A 16,371-nucleotide genomic window follows, 5' to 3' on the forward strand; every position below is an offset into this window, starting at 1 on the left:
CCTCTGCTGTGGCTAGTGTGAAACCTCCAGATAAACCATCCCTCCCATCTTCACCTCAGGTTCTTCTCCTGGTAGTAGCCCTTTATTGTGTGAACCTGGGAGCCTCATTAGAAATTACTGAGGGATTGCTGGGACAGAGGCAGATGTTTTATTCTTGCTTCTTGCTGGTGCTTTTCCAATCATGATCTGTAGCTTTGAAATGCTCCTCCCTTGGCTGGACAAACAGTTTGTGTCCTTTGTTTTAGCCATCCCCTTGCTTTCTCAGCTGTGGTGACAACCTGAAGCAAGCTCAGGGTGGCTGCAGCTGCACCAGCTTGGGTTTGTGTGTCTGTGTGTGTTCATGTGGAGAGCATGCCCTGGTCCAGCTCTGGCTCCAAGAGAGAGAAGAGGGTTGCCAGAAGTCTGGAAGGGGGAGCTGGGCTGCACTGGGGCCCATCTTGTTCTCCACAGTATCTGCAAGCAACCAGGACAGGTTCCCCCTCCTGGCTCAGTCTCTCCAGCAGGGCAGGTAGGGACCTGGGCCCCTGCCCTGGCAGCAGGGCCTGAGGCTGAGTCCCATTAACCTGCTCTGCTCTGCCTGGCTCCAGACAGGCTGGGAGCTGGCCAGGAGACCTCTTGCCAGGCCAAGGGGGCACATTTCCCACCTGTTTCCACTCCTTCTGCCTGGTTTCTTCTCTTCCACAACCAACACTTTCCCCTGCATTTTCTCCATGGGCCAGCACAGGTGATGGCACACATGGCCATGCGTGCTGGTAGAGTGGAGCATGTTTTGCCACCAGTCCAGCTCCTAGCATGGGGCTCCAGTTTTCCCAGGGGGTAGCAAATAGCACACAGCATTGTGCAGCTGACAGAGCAGGATGCCTGGCTGCAGCAGGGAGACATGACTGCTATCTTTTGAGCACAAAGGAAACACACAGTCTGTGATGGGTCTTCTGAACGGAAACAGTTATGTCTTTGTGTTTGGTAAGAAACCTGCCACCTCGACAGGGGAGAGCACCATGAGTGGTGAAGATGAAAGTGCAGGGAGCCTTTACCATCCATGGGGAAGCCAGCGTCGTGCTATATGCCCCGAAGGCAGCAGTTTTCTCAGGCCACCTGAGGAGCAGTCCTGCGAGACCAGCTGAAGGGCCAGGGGCTGGATAGCACAGCCCTGGGCACAACAGGTAGATGGTGCTGGTTTTGAGGATGTAGCCTCTGAAATGCTCTCGTAGCACCTGGGAATCTCATGTCCAATTCTGATAACCTATGAAATGAGCAGGAGGAAGGCGGAAAGTGGATTTGCTGGGTGGGGAGGGGAGCTAGAGAGACTGGAGCTGTGCCAGCAACTTGGCTTGGTCCTGCTCATGCCCTGGGTCGAAGATAGAGGATGGTGCTTTGTAGTGTCCTCATCTGGCTACCGGGTACTGGGGAGCTGCCAAGTGCAGGCCATGACAGCACTGGCATCTTATGTGGGCCTGGCACGGGCATACGTGTCACAGAGCAGACCACGTCTGTGCTGCTAAATGCCCTCCCACTGCCAAATGCAGAGACCTCATCCAAGTTGCCCACTGGGGACAGCCAGCTCGTGCCAGTTTCCAGATGGTGCCGGGGAGCTGTTGGCAAGGGCTCACAGGCCCGGGTAGAGCTGGGCTAGGAACACCCATGCACTTTCCTGATAGGGATGGTCTCATGGCAGTGACCAGGAAGGGTCCCCAGAGCTGCTCAGTTTGGCAGCAGAACTGATGCCCTGGCAATCCGTCTGTACCCAGGGCTGAGGCTGTGCCGACCCGAAATGTCTGTAGGCTGGTGTGTGTGGCTGAGTGCAGCCAGGTCCTTGCTGGAGGCTCAGGGAGGCCACTCACCCTGCTGGCAATGGCTGAGGCTAGCAGAGTTCCTGATGGACTCAGGAGCACCAGTGCTATTGCTTGTTAATAGGGTGGGCACTCCTAATCCTTTTGAAGATTCAACTGCCCAGTAATAACAGAGCAGTGCAGCAGCAAAAGGCACAGGAAAACCACTGTGGTCGACGAGATGGTGGTTATTTGGGGGGAAGCATCAGCAGGTATTCCCTCCAAGCGACCCCCTGAGAGGGGCTGCTCCCTCTGCCCTCCAAGCAGGACAGTCCTGGCTCTCCCAAACCCCCCAGTCACAGCCTTGTTCCTGGGTTGGCCTGATGCTGTCTGCTGACTCTGCTCCTCAGCCCGGAGGTGCAAACAGCCGGTGCGCAGACATGCTGCTGGTTTGTGTTACATGCTCGGTTGCGGCAGCTCAGGGGAAATGCCCGTCATGAATGTCAGTCTTGGAACGCCCACTAGATGTTTCCTTTCCACTAGCAAACCGGATGTAAGTAGTCATGGGTGTTCATTAGCCTTCATTAAGATCTGTAATGTGATGGTCCTGATTTTTGTCAGCATACCTCTCTATTTGAGGCTATTTTTTCTCAGGCCAGTCTTTTGACAGAGCCATAGCACTGAAGCCCCCAGCCCTATAAGGTCTTTTACAAGCTTTCTTTTCTAGGTATGTGGCCTTTCAAAAAAACATGGAATCCTGTTTTCTAAAAGCAGCCTGTGAGTGTCGTGGATGCTGGCCATTTTTTGGATAAAGATATGCTTGTCCAGATGTCTGAAGTAGGGCTCAGATGAGTCCCAGATATGTCAAGGAGTACATGTACAAGTACATGGACTACTCTGCACATTTCTTGTGGTATGTACATGTGGATAGCTGCGTGTATATAGAAAGTTCTGAAAAACCTTTTTTGGCTTACCTGAGAGTTTCATTTGGAAAGGAAATGAAATGATTAGTTGTTTAGAAATAATCTGGCTACAGCTGAGGCTTGGATGCATAATACAAGTTGCCACAGCCCATAAGGGGTCCTAGGGTGTTAAACTGTCAACTTTACCAATGTAAAAATCACAGCCTTTCCTTGAATCATTATACCACAGTGGAAAGTGGCCAGGCCTTTTGCAGCCATCAGCCTCCCATCATCTGAAAAGATGGCAGATGTTTCCAAGTAGCTGGATACTGCTTATTACTGCCCACTAGATGAATGTCTTGATCCCACAGGTCTGTGGGTAAAAGACAATAAGCGAGCACGCCCAAATTTTCTCTAGTGGAAAACATCCAGCTTAGCTCAAAACCCAGTCGCTGAGCACCATAACAGAGCAATAGCAGACTTTATACCAGAGCTGTGAGCTCCCACCCATGAACCTTGCTGAAGGGAAGAGTAGTTATAACCTTCAGAAAGGGGATGGTGACAAGCAATGAAGGGGCAGTAACATCTGAAATTCTTCCAGCCCTTTCAGAGTTGTGTGTAAGACCCGATGAGCTGGTCCCTGGCATTGGGGTACCTGCACACTTCCTGCACCTTGGCAGCATGGTCCCTGCAGGCTGTCCTGCTGGTGGCTAGCCCCCTGTATGAGAGGTGCCTGGGCTGACCCCGCCAAATCCACCCCATCAGATTTATCAGGTCATAGATAGGTGACTGAGCTTTGAGACACATGTGTGGTGACACCAAACAGTGGCAGTGTAATGCTGTTTCAAAATGTGCTTAGTTTTACTGATGTGAAAACATATTCTTTGTGTTCATTGAATGAATTTGGATTGTACCTTTTGTGAGACTTGCAATTCGTCAGAAGCACAAAAGGGAGTCAAACAAGGCCAAGTTTCTAGAGCTTGCGTAAAGGTTGGAAAAAAGATAGCATGAAAGTTTTAAGGTCCCTACCGAAGATGATACCATTTTTTTCTGTTGGAAAGCTTTTTATTTGGGTGATTTCTTTTAGTGTTGTTTTTCAACAAAAACATAGTATTTCCAAAGACAGCAGACACTTTCTATAATAACGTCAGCCAGACTCTGTGTCTCTTATCAGAGTAGTTTCTATGAACTATTTTGAACCAACCCTCAAAATGAGCTGTATCCGTTACTTCTATGGAGGGATGCTTACAAATAGGTCTGTTTTCACAAAACTGTTTCTCAAGTAAACTGCTCTCAATTAATATGAATTATTTTTATTTATTATTTGTGTTATAAAAACTAGAGATCCCCTCACAGATCAGAATCCTATTATGCTAAAAGGAACAGGTCTTACCCAGAAAGCCTCATCTTTTGAGTCTCTGCAGTTCCCAATGGTCTTATGACAATAAGCCCCATCACCATATTGAGTGTCTCCTGATGTTAAGTATTCTTTTCCTCACCATACCCCTTTGAGGAAAGGCAGTATTGTTAACCCCATATTACAGATGGGGACTTGCAGTGCAGAGAGGTAAAATGTCATGCTGAAGGTGATACAAGCAGACTGGACCAGACCAGGATACTGTGACCTACTCTTCCACCGCAAGGCAGTATCCTATCCACTGTGCAGTTGGGTAGGTTATAATACAGTTGGTGTTATAATAGTATTATTTCTTTTACTCATTATTTTCCCGTCAGCCAGCCTATGAAAGCAAGCTCACAGCACTATCATCAGCAGGTTAAACGAAGGAGCTAAAACATTTAGCACACAAAGTGGAAGAAGAGAGCAAGAGTGAACGAAGAGAAAAAAAGTGAAGGGTGGAAGAAAGCATAGCTGTCAAGGAGAATGTGGAGGAGGGTATAGAAAGGAAACTGAAGGGTTGAGCTGACCCATAAAGGTCCTTAGTGCTACCAGTAACCTCCCCGCTTTTGCCTTCAGAGATCTTGTTTTGCAGCAACCTTCACTTGACTCATTTACACCTGCCTACTGCAGTCCTGTGGCCAGCAAGAAACCCTCCCACCATATTTAACCACAGCCTTCCACATAAGGGTCTTTGCCGTCAGCCAAGCCCCCAGACTCTGAGTGACTCATTCCCTTTGCATCTACACAGCTATTTCCCCAAGCTTTCTCAGCCTGATTGGACAAGTCTGTTATGACATTAAAAAAAAAAAAAAAAAAGAAAGAAAAAAGAAGAAGAAAGATTTAAAGCAACTAAATGTGGCTGAATGATGACAGGAATCAGATTTTCGGTGGTGAGATGCAATCCAGCATCTCTGCAGGAAAGTTCAGTAAATGCTGTGTCCCCCCTCCTTTGACCTGGTTGCCTGGGCAGGGGAAAGGGAGGGAAAGGAGCATTTTTAATTCACTTTTACAGAATGAGGGCATGTGCTAATGCAACACAGATAAAATCACACAGAAACCACGTTCTCCCACTTGCTTATTCTACCAGTGTGAAGACCACACTAATGGACACTTTCCTCTGTAAGGAAGGGCAGTGCTAGTTTCACTGTCAGACTGGAAACCAAGACAGTTGTTAAGTAAATGACTTTCTCAGTGTCTCACAAGGAAGCTGCAAATCATGCCTGCCTGGCTCTTGAAAACCCAGTTCAGTGCCATCTTCAGTCCACTGCCCCTCTCATCTTCTGTTACAGCATTTGCAGTCATGGCAAGAGGTCCCTAGCTGGTCTAAGTCCGCTGACATCTCCAGCACTGTGTCAGTTTACGGCACCCACGCTTCAATGCAGTGAAGCTAGTAAAATCTCACTAGTATATCTCCTAGTGGAAAACCTGGAAAACCTTTGGGACTGGAAACCTGTCCCCCTAAATGTTTGAAGAGTGTATGTCTTGTTTAATGTCTGCCTGTGCCAAGAGTGTGTAATGAAATTATCACCTAATTTGCAACATGCGCACTCAGCCTCAGAGGTACAGAGACCTGCTACATGCACAAACACCAGCCACCAGGAAATGCCCTCTCAACAACATCCCAAAGAATAATTTCCTTTAGGGAAAAAATTCTCAAAGTTTATTATTGATAAGTGTCCAACATAAATCTGCATGATTTCTGATTGGCATATTGGTTAAAACCAGAAAGTAGTCATGGGAATATGCTTACATTATCTTACCCTAATGCTGCTGGTAATTGCTCATTAGGTCCATGTTGTGGCAACCGGCAGAAAGCAGACACTGCAAAGAATTTGTCCCCTGAGCCAACTCAGTCAATAGCTGGACTGGCAGTAATTGGTTAGTGCGTGCCCTGCACACTACCGCAGCCAGGAATCAGTTTCAGAGCTGAAAGAAACTAGGCCCTAGATTGTTGAAGCTGCAAGACGAATAAACTTGTCAGTTTTCCAGAAATGACATATGGTCCAGTTAATACAATCACCTGCCTTTACCCAGTTGGGTAGGATGTGAATCTGTGTGAGGAAAGAGGAAACTCATCATTTAGACTGAGAACCTGAGGACTGGGTGGTTCATGGGTTTGGCAAAGAGATCACAGCAGCTGTCACCTCCACTTACAATTTGTCCTAGCTGGAAAGTGGCTATGAAATGTCATGCTCCAGTAAATGCTCTGTGGTATTTAGATAGCTTTCTAGCCTGTACAGGAATATCAGGAAATGGATATTCACTTAGTTCAGGCCACCACCGCTATCATTCCTCATTCACATGGTGGGGAAGCTGGGACTCAAGCCTATGTGGTGCCTGTACTATCGTTCCTGGAGGGTCTCTCCTGGGATGAGATTAAGCCCTGCTTGAAGCCTCATATTGCAGCTCCTTGAGTACTTGTGCTGACACAGCTGAAGGCTGGCCATTCTCTCAAGCCTTCCACCTTTAATAAAATCTAACATCACAGAAAAATTGAGGGGATAATCCATCTTCTTAACTGTGATTGTTCTCAATCCTGAAAGGTGACTGCTTTCTGAAGGTAGATTGTTCTCTGATTTGTGACAATTTTGACGCCATTAAGTGTAATAGAGAATTTTCTGTTTATGCTTCTACAGATGCAGAGTCTTTGGTGCATGCCTGCAAGCAGCATTTCTGGGAGCAGTGCCCCAAATTCACAATATTTCAGTGACAGTAGGCATGGAAGCAACCAGTGGTAAAATGGGGTGACCACCAGAGCGTGCCTCCCTAACCCATACACACAGGCCAGAGGCCAGTACTATCTGCAGATTAACTGACAGCACCAATAAACACAGATTACATCATGAAGCTTGCAACATGCTCGTGATAAATGCCACCTTCTGTGGAAAAGAGAGAAAGGCCCTATATGTGAATGAGGGAGAGCTGAGGTGCTGGGATGTTAATGATGATGGTGAGATGAGTACCTGCCTAGCCAGCTCTGTTGTAGCAGATGCCAAGATCGGAAAGCCAAAGCCAGAGCCTGGAGGAGGCAGCAACTCGGGGCAGGAGGTGATAGATGACTGTTCCTCCAGCAGTTCACCCATCGCCAGTCACTGTGTGGCTATGGGGCTGCTCTCCTCCCTGCATGGACATCCCCAACCCCTTTTCCCTGCAGAAGCAGATTCCACCTATGCAATACTCCTGGAGTTTGCAGGATTAGGGGCAGGAGAAGGGTATTATTCTTTGCTCATATCACTTAGTAACAGAGAAATGACTCCTGAGCTGAATAAATATTCAGTATTTAAATTACACCTGTCCCTCCCACCTGTAGGATGATTCTGGGCTCTGAAATGGTGCCATCTGGCAAACCAGGAGGTGTCGAACAGAGTCTGCTCTGCAGACTTCAATTAGGAATGTTTCCAGTGAAAGGAAAATGTGTTAAGCTAAACCTCTCTCATAGTCTGACAGCTCCTGATGTTCGTGTCAAGAAACGAATGCAAAAAAAGTGCTCACTCTGAAAAGAGACATAAATGGAGAATAATTAACTGCAAGTGCTCCTACAGCATAACATACCTAATCCCCAAGCGAGGATGGCTCAAAACCTCACATGTCTGCTACCTGAAAATCCCAGCTACTGCTGCCCCTCCTGCCTTAAGTGTGTAGCTTTTTTCTTTTACATTAAGAAGCCTACTTGTAATAATAACAGGCCCAGTTAGCAGTGCAGTTTGGTCAGCTTCCAGCAGAACGTGTTTATAACAGGATAGAAGGAAAGTTATTGCATTGCAATGCAATAGTTGCAGTTCAAATGATAGAGTTCCTCTGCTTTTTGGAAATTAGGTTAATGAAGGAAGAACGCACTGCCACTGAAGTCAGTAGAAATTTCCTGTTGGTTTTGCCAGGTGAGCCATTAGACCTGCAGCAAAACTAGGGGAGAAAATGCTATCTCAGCAAACTCCTCTCCCTGTTTTAATGGCTCTGCTACCCAAAAGGAAGAAAAACAGTAGGAAAGCAAAGAATCAAAATGCTCTGAAGGGGAAACTGCCTGCAGAGGCTTTGCAACAGCGTGGGCAGAAATGAATGTGAACAAGGAGTCAGCAGTAGGCAGGCCCTCACCATGGGATGGGACAGATGGGCGGGAAACGGCCCAGCCCCAACGTGCTGGGCTCGCACGGGGAGGGTGAGACAAGCCACTGCGGGCGATGCCCAGCAGCCCAGTTCCCAGAAAGCCACAGCATGCTGCCTCAGTCCTGTGCATTAGGTTATCTGTGCAGACACTGTATATGGCACACGATGTACGCACCTGGCTGCAGACCACCACGGCTTGCTTAGAGCTTTGCTGAAGGCGAGTGAAGGTGCTGAGCCCCGGCGGGGAGGAGCGTTCCTGAGTGGCTGTGAAGAAGAATGAATTTGTTATCAGTTTTCATCCTCTGACAAAACTCCCATGCAGGTGAGGGATTCAATTGCTTAAAGGAGCCATCCCTACACTGTATGCCTAGGAGAAGGATTAAAAAATCTCTGTTTGGGCTCCCAGCTCTGAGATGCTGCTAAACTCAAGGCTGTGTTTGGAAGAACACATGTCCAGGCAAGCCTGCCTTCTCCTGGTGATGATCTGATTTGCACAAATATGGGCTAAAATTTTGAGAACTGCCCAAATCTAAGAAACACTTTGCTTGTATGTTGTGGCCGCCAGCCAACATTGCCCAGTCAGAGCAGGTACACCATGTTTCTGGGAAACCCATGACTCCAGGAGGATGCTTGGCTCAGATTTCAAGTGGGAGAGCCATGGCACAGTTGTCCTCAAGAAACAGGTCTAGTGGTAAAATAGGACGTCTGCTGAAATGGAGTCTCTTAAAAAACAGGGGCTTAGAGCCTCTTAGTGGTCAGCATTTAGCATGACAGCTGTCTGACCATACTGCTAACTGGGAGAGGCTGTGGGCTTGCTGCCTGAGATGAAGCCAGATGTGCAGCAGGATTTGCGAAAGGAAAGCCTGGGGAGTGCCTGCATGGGCACCAGGAGAGGTTTCGGTCCAACTGGGGCAGCTGCAGCACCAGTGTCAGCTTCTGAGTTACTCGCCCTGCGTTTCTTTTATGGGCAATGCAGAGAAATGGGCACTCGTAGGGCACCTTTTTCCTTTCCCAGTTTTTACAGCCTGCTTTGGCATAAGAGGAACTGTGTCCTTTCCTAAAAGTGGCCATTTCTCTGCACTGACTATAAAAGGCACCTGGAGCAACTGGATTGGACACAGACATCTACACTTTAACTGTGTAACTAGGCTGAGATGAACCCCACTCTTGGTGAGTCTTGCTGGACTCCCAGAAGCAAGCCTAATATTATGCAGAGATATCTAAGCTGGCTTTCATCAGACATGCGTTAACTGTGTCCTGAAAATCCACTGAGGATTGAGCCTGCCTCCTAAAGACTTCAAATCCCTCCAATCTGTGCTTTGGGACAGCAAGCTCTATGTGGCCGCCTGCTATCTGAATGTTAGCATGAACACCAAAGTGGCTATTTCAGGAACAGCTGACACTGCTAAGGAGCATCAAAGCAAGAAGTGGTTTTTTGTTGCCAAGTGTCAACATGAGGCTGCTAAAGGGCAGGTTACTGCCTTTTGCGGATGCTTGTGTTATTAAAGTCATATTTTCAGTATTTTTTGAGATAGTTGAAAAACAGGGTGACACATTCACAGACAACTTTCTGAACATTTGGCCCCACTTACTGAGTGGAAAAAAAAAGTTACTAAAAATGCCATCCTGTTTTTATTGAAACTTTGTCCCAAATTAATGAGAATTTTGGCAGCTTTCACCTAACTCTTGATTTTTACTCCTGAAGGTCGTTAACAGTATACCATTCCCTTCATTTCACAAATGGCACACAAAAACCAGTGTCTGTGTCTGCAGGTCATCTGTCCTAGGAGAACTGGAAAAGCGGCCTCAGTGGCCTACTGAGTCACAGAGAAAGAGGTGAGTGTATGCGTGCGTGCGTGCGTATGTGTGTGTGTTTGTGTGTGTGCCTTCACAGGCATGCTGGGTGGCAAGTCTAGAGAGCTCTGTAAAAGACCATTTCACACTGGCTATGGGTGACGTATGATGGTGGCTGCAGTGAGCAAGCACTGCTGTAGGTGAGATGAGGAACTGACTAATCTCCCAGAGGGCGGAAATCAAAAAGAGCTCATCACGGCAGTGCAAAATAGCCAAACGTAGAAGCCATTTGTCTGTGTAAAGCAGAGGCTGAGCTGGAAGTGTTTAGCTGCCTGTGAGGTTGTGAAGGACTGAGCATGGTGCAAGCCAGTGGGGAGTCAAGGTAGCTGAGGCCATGCACATGGTGCTCTGGCCTGGGTAACCCAAAGCAAATGGAGTTTCACCGTGCAGAAAAATCATGCTTGTGGCTGTGTTATCAGAATAAAGCAGTAGTCAGAGAAGCAACCTAGCTCTCACTGAAGGTAAATGCACTGGCACACATTTCCATGAAGTTGCAGTAACATAGTGGTAGGATGTTAGAAAAGCCCTCTCTCCTAAGAGCAGTGAAACACGGGAGTGGGCATATTGTAGTACCTCTGAATCTGCAGGGAGGACTCAAAATGCCAGGGATGACGTTAGTATATCTAATCTTGCATGAGCAAGCTTGTGTGACTCCAGTAGGTGACACTTGCTTTCTACTGGGTGAGGAATGTAATGTTTCTGAATGTAATGGTTGCTCCCATGTTTAAATTAACATGGCCCTTTCTGCCACCTGCATTTGTCAAATACCTTCAAATACACAATCGGAAATCAAAGAAATGAATACAAATATTGAAATTGCTTATTATGTACATGTTTCTGTTATCAGAGTAGTGGGGCTTTTTCTTTGATAAACATTGACTCATTGTTACCAAAAGCTTTTCTGCAGTCAGCTGCTTGCCTTACAGTACAGTACGTGACCAAGGCAATGCTGCTCTCACAGCGGCTGCTACAGAGCGCACAGAGGCATGTTTCAGGGAAGGTTATTCTCTGCAGACACTTATGGCACCATCCTCACACACATGATCAGCAGGACTGTAGCTCGCAGGCTTGCACTGGGATGGCTTCCCAGATACCCAGAAAGTGAAGTGACATTGCTCAGGGAGCGCAGGAGAGGTGTGAAGTGGTGCAGGTCTGAAATCCCACCCAGGAGAGACCTTTCTGACAGAGCTTTTGAAACTACTTGCAGTTCGCAATGTGATCCATACGTGGGACAAGGTCTGTCCATCACTGGGTTTGCAGTATCAGGACAAATCACCAGTCTAGCAAAGTGATTGAAATAGCGACAAACTGCAGGGGACATGAGAAAGCATCCTGACCCAGGCAGAGAGCTGTTTTCTCCCCTTTCTTTTTTTTCCCTGTGTCATGAGCTCTGATTAGCCCCGTATGAGCTGACATAACTGCCAACGGTGTCTGCCATATATCGTCCCATCTCTGTTTAAACCCATGAGGACTGCTCAGACCAGCTTCCAAACCCACTGCACATGGCGAAGCACCACAGTGTTAGTTTGATGCAGTATCTGCTGGCTGTCAGCACCAAGAGACAGCCCAGGAAACATTTCTGAAGCCACCTAGGGAAACTCAGGAGCCTGCTCTCTGCAAAACAGCCTCTGGGGTCTGTCTGGGGAAACACAACCTTCCGTACTGTCACATGGGGCAAGCAGGGTAGGAGCTGGTGGGAGCTGTGGTGCTGGTGGGAGCTGTGGTGCCTGGAGTGACCTGGCAGCAGAAGGGCAAGAAAGGGGACTTCCCTGATGGGAAGATTTGTTCCTCTCCCTGAATCAGTACAAAGCTAATAATCCCTGTTACTATTGTTCCTGTTATTCTAGAGTCTCCACATTTTCATCTACCAAATACATACAGCAAAGATTAAATAAGCAGTATGTTTCAAATTACATATGTACACATACACGCACACATTTTGGCACCAGTCAAAATACCAGACCTGATGTTCCTCCTGTCACTCTGAAATGTGAGGGAAAGTCAGACCTGGCTCTGAGCTGTGATGCTTGAGGGTCTCTCAAGAAGGTAAGCTATACACCCAAGGGTGGCTCGCACACAGTGGTCAGAGCCACAGTGGGTCTTGCAGAAGCCCCAGCGTGTTCCAGCTGGGTGAGGTGCTTCAGCAGACCCAGCTCTGAGTGAGGAACAAACCAGCTTTGGTGCTTGTCACTGGCTGAAGCACATTGGCTGCTGGCCAAAGTAGATGAGAATAAGTCCTTCTAACTTGCTCCCTCCATTAGTTCCCTAGCTGATAGCCTCTCCCCCCCATAATTTGAAAACAAATGCTATCTGGACAGGGTCAGAGGTTTCCTACCATGATTCAGTAGCAAAGGAATAAATCTTGGGAGTGGGAGATACTGGGATGCAGGGAAACAATCCAGTACATGCAACATGTTTTGGACAAAAGTAAAGAATTGCTCTATCAAGGTCCAGGGAGGTGGGACTGTCTATTTCCAAATGGAGAACACATTTGGTTTTGATTTTCTTTTTCAAAATTAACACCTTCTTACATGACATAACCTAAAAGTTTTCCTTTCTGGCCTAGACCTTCTTCAGTGCAAGAAGAGCTGCTCTCCTGCTAGCGTTCCCTGGACTGCAGGAGCATGGGCTGCAGCGCCACAAGCTGATGTCCCCAGACTTGGCACTTCCTCGCCACTGCTGAGTGTCCTTACTGTGGGCACTGCACCCACCTCTATGCCCTTGCGCTTCCTGGGCCTGTCAGCAGCGCCTGGCACCTCTGGAGCTCCTTGCGAAAACCGCTGCAGGTGGGTGATGTCGCGCTCAGGTTGATAGTGCCAAAATTGGACCTGGACAGAATTATACCTGTTTCACTTTTGTGTCTGGTCTTTACTTTAAACAGAGAGGAAGGTCATTTTGAATTTGAATTATTGAACTAAACAATATTATGCTGTGAAGACAAACTTTATTCCCAAGTGTAGCTGCTACTTCAGGGGAAGAAAATTACATGCGATTTTAATGAAAGGCTGTAGCTGGCACAGAGATGCTGAATTAAGTTTGTTCTGTGGTCCAAGAGCTGGGAGAACTTGAACCCAATTAATACCGCTATACATTATCAATTGCTCCATACTTTCTCTCTTCAGGGTTTTTCCTCCACTTAATAGAAACCTTTTCTTGCTCCATGGCAGATATTGCAGTGTCTGTAGCAACTTAAATTCCTGCCCCTTTTACTCTGTCCTATAACCCACTCTCATTTTGAGGCACAGCAACAGATAATACAGGGGACAAAGGATCACATTTGCAGATTTCAGAATTTCAAGTTCACTCACTGGGAGCAATTTATTTAATGACATCACCTGTATGCACCACACAAGGGCTAAATTTCACAAAGAGAGCTGCATGAATTTCCTGCATGAAGTGGACCAAAATTAGGAAAATGGTGGGGGAAAGCTTGAAAAAATGCTTTGCACATTGCAATGGGAGCACGTTCTGAAAACACTTTGCACGTCTGCCATCAAATGATTAGTTTTTTGAAAGTGGCAGGGAAGTCAAACTCCTTTCTCAGCTAACAGCACTCACCACCAGAAAACTGAAAATACAAAGTTTAGACACTCTTCTTTAGATAGGCTAGCCATGTACTGTTTTATAGGCACAAAAAAATCACCTCTTTTTACTCATTTGGAAAGCCCTTCGAAGTTTTATCTCCTTCAGAGATACCTAGGAATGTGATTTTGCCATCTTGAAAGACTTTAAAAAGATTTCTGAGAAGGCAAGGACCAGCATGATCTGAAAATTAAATCTCTTTTTAAAATCTTGGCCTTTGGTTTTTCATTACTTTGGAAGTGCCTAAAAATGTACAGAGCTAGATCTAAAATCTTTTAGGATGAGGCCTCTTTTTAGGATGACCCCAAGCTGGCACAGTGTGGGTGTCCTCCCCCTTAGCTCCTCGTCACCCCAGGTGAGGAGGAACAGGGGCTGCTGGGAGGTGAGCTGGTGCTGGGGGTGCAGTGGGGGGCCCGCTGCCAAGCAAACCTGCAGGCAAACCTTGCTGGGGAGGGAGCTGCTGGGGCAGCTCAACCTGCATCTGCACCGGAGAGCTGGCTTTACCCTGCAATTCCTGGTCAAAAGCCTGTTCAAGCAGTTTATAGCTGATACTGCAGTTTATAAGGTTTATAGGTGATTGTGTGGCAGTGCCTGGGAGGACTTTCCAGTGCTGTTTAATCTACTAGTATGGACATAACCTGAATATGGACTGGTTCATTTGCCTCCATCTGGCGGGCTGGGAAGGAACTTACAAATATATTCAGGGGGAGGATTTCTGATATGAATTATATCAGTGTGGGCAGAGAGTGGTTCCTCTGAAATGAGTAGCGTTACTCTCAATTTAAGCTAGCCTTCCCAAGATCACTGCAGTGGCTCCAGGTCTATATGGAATAAATCAGACCGCAATTTGCCCAGAACTGGTCTGTATTAAAACTCTTTTCCAGAGCTGTGTTGTGCCACTGAAGTCAGTGGAGTTACTCTGAACTTCTAACAACACAGCAAGAATCAGATGTTATCTAAGGAGCTTTAAAAGCCACCAGTCTGGTTATGGGGACTGGTGAGACATACTCATTATTGACTGTGCAATCAGCATGATTTAGAGCCTCTAAGGGGGGCCCTGCCACAGGCTGCCTATTAGAGCCAGCCCTGACAAATTGCCCCAGCAAGCTCTGCTTGGCACTGCTGCTGCTCCCCAGGACAGCAGGTGCTGACAGGTTCCTCCTCCTCCTCCTCTTCCCACCCTCCTGGCCCTGCCTTCCCATTTTCCTGCTCTCCCCTGGGGCCAGTTATTTGTTCAGCATCACACTCCTGCTTCTCAAGGTAATAAATTACTGCAGGATGCAGCTTGGAGCTGGACTTGGTTATCCGCAAACACTGCCTTCCCCTTTCCTGCCACATCACGCACACCAAACGCTTATGGCTGTATCTGCAGTAGATACAAATTTTTCAAGCTCCAGGGAAGACTCAGTGGTCTATGGCAGCTGGTGTGCTGGACTGGTGCATGCACAGGCCCGGAGATGTGATTCACTCTCCTTATCTCTTAAGATCATATCCCCGTACAGCCTGACCCCTTCTGTAACACCTCATGCCACTGCTGTAGCAAGGGCTCTTACACAAGTTGTTAATACTTGTGAAAGAGGGATGTAAGCTGAGGGGCCTTACTCACTACTGTCTTGCTCCATTTTCAGAGCCCCGTGGTACAGGGTTTAAGTAAAATAGTGGTGGGTCAGACCCATAAGTCTAAAAGCAAGCATCGAACCAAAAGTTAAAGGAGAAGCACAGTAAGACGGATCCAACCTTGCGGCACCGAAGTGCACGCAGGAGGTGTGTGAGCACTGCGGCTGCTGGCCCGTCAGGGCAGGGGTTGCTGCATGTGGCCACTTGGGGCTGCATCAGGCCCACCTGGGACACTGCTTTCCCTTCAGTCTCCACTGCGTGAATAATAATGATCCAATGTGAGATATAGATAGTGCATAAAGCTCAAATGGGCTGCACATATACACTGTGGGACTGCTCGAGCCAGCCCCGCTCAGGGAAACTCCTGCTGAAATAGTGGTAAATCTCACCAGCATAGAGGCGGAGGAGAGAGTTAGCGCAGAGGCACCCAGGGGTCCCTCACTGTCATGTGGCCTCTCCTTATTTGCGCTGGGTATTTTGTGAAAGCTGATGCTTTATTATAACTCCAGCTTCCTGTTAAAACTAGCTGATTTTTTTTTTCTTAAAAAAGTGTTATGACCAAACTAAATGGCAATTTTTATTTTATACTAGAGGGTTATTTGGGGAAAAAGTTAATCAAAAAGTAAAGTGATTTGGGGAGAGTTAGCACCCAAACTTTCTCTACTTACGTTTTCCCTACTTTTTCGTTTTTTTTCCTTTCCTATCTTCTCACCAGAAATGGAAAAATAAAAAGATATTAACAAGAAAGAAATGGGGGGTAGAAAAGATTACACTTAACTGAAATTTTGGGGTTTTTTTCAGTGTTTCCAGTAATTCCACAGACAATTTTTAATAAAACATAACCATTATTTTCTTTCTTTTTTCTTTTTAACTTTTTTTTTCAGTCAGCTCTTCTTACTGGAAAATACTCCACTTCTGCTGGCAGCTTTATTTCTCAAAAGCAGAAACAACAATAGAAAGCCAGATCAGTTGACATGTAAAGTACACTTCCAGTCCTTATTTTTATAACTGAAAACTCTGGGGCTTTTGCTTATGATATGTGCATCTCTGTGTAAAAGATTCATGCAGATAGACACTATCACTAATCTCATATCTATGGAAAAGACAGTATATTTGTCAAGGCTGACAATGTTGTCAGCCTGTG

The 16,371-nt window shown here is 46.9% G+C and overlaps 1 protein-coding gene across 2 annotated transcripts in view; it reads right to left on the bottom strand.

Moving 5' to 3' along the window:
- Positions 1–16,371, bottom strand: part of TAGAP (T cell activation RhoGTPase activating protein) — a 56,895-nt gene that overhangs the window by 39,459 nt on the left and 1,065 nt on the right. For both annotated transcript variants that reach the window (XM_064509087.1, XM_026119455.2), the window contains exon 2: positions 8,350–8,438. The gene's annotated coding sequence lies outside the window, so the exon portion shown is untranslated. The remainder of the gene's footprint in view (positions 1–8,349; positions 8,439–16,371) is intronic.

This window comes from Dromaius novaehollandiae, chromosome 3 (genome assembly GCF_036370855.1).
Source record: "Dromaius novaehollandiae isolate bDroNov1 chromosome 3, bDroNov1.hap1, whole genome shotgun sequence".
Classification (NCBI taxonomy): domain Eukaryota; kingdom Metazoa; phylum Chordata; class Aves; order Casuariiformes; family Dromaiidae; genus Dromaius; species Dromaius novaehollandiae.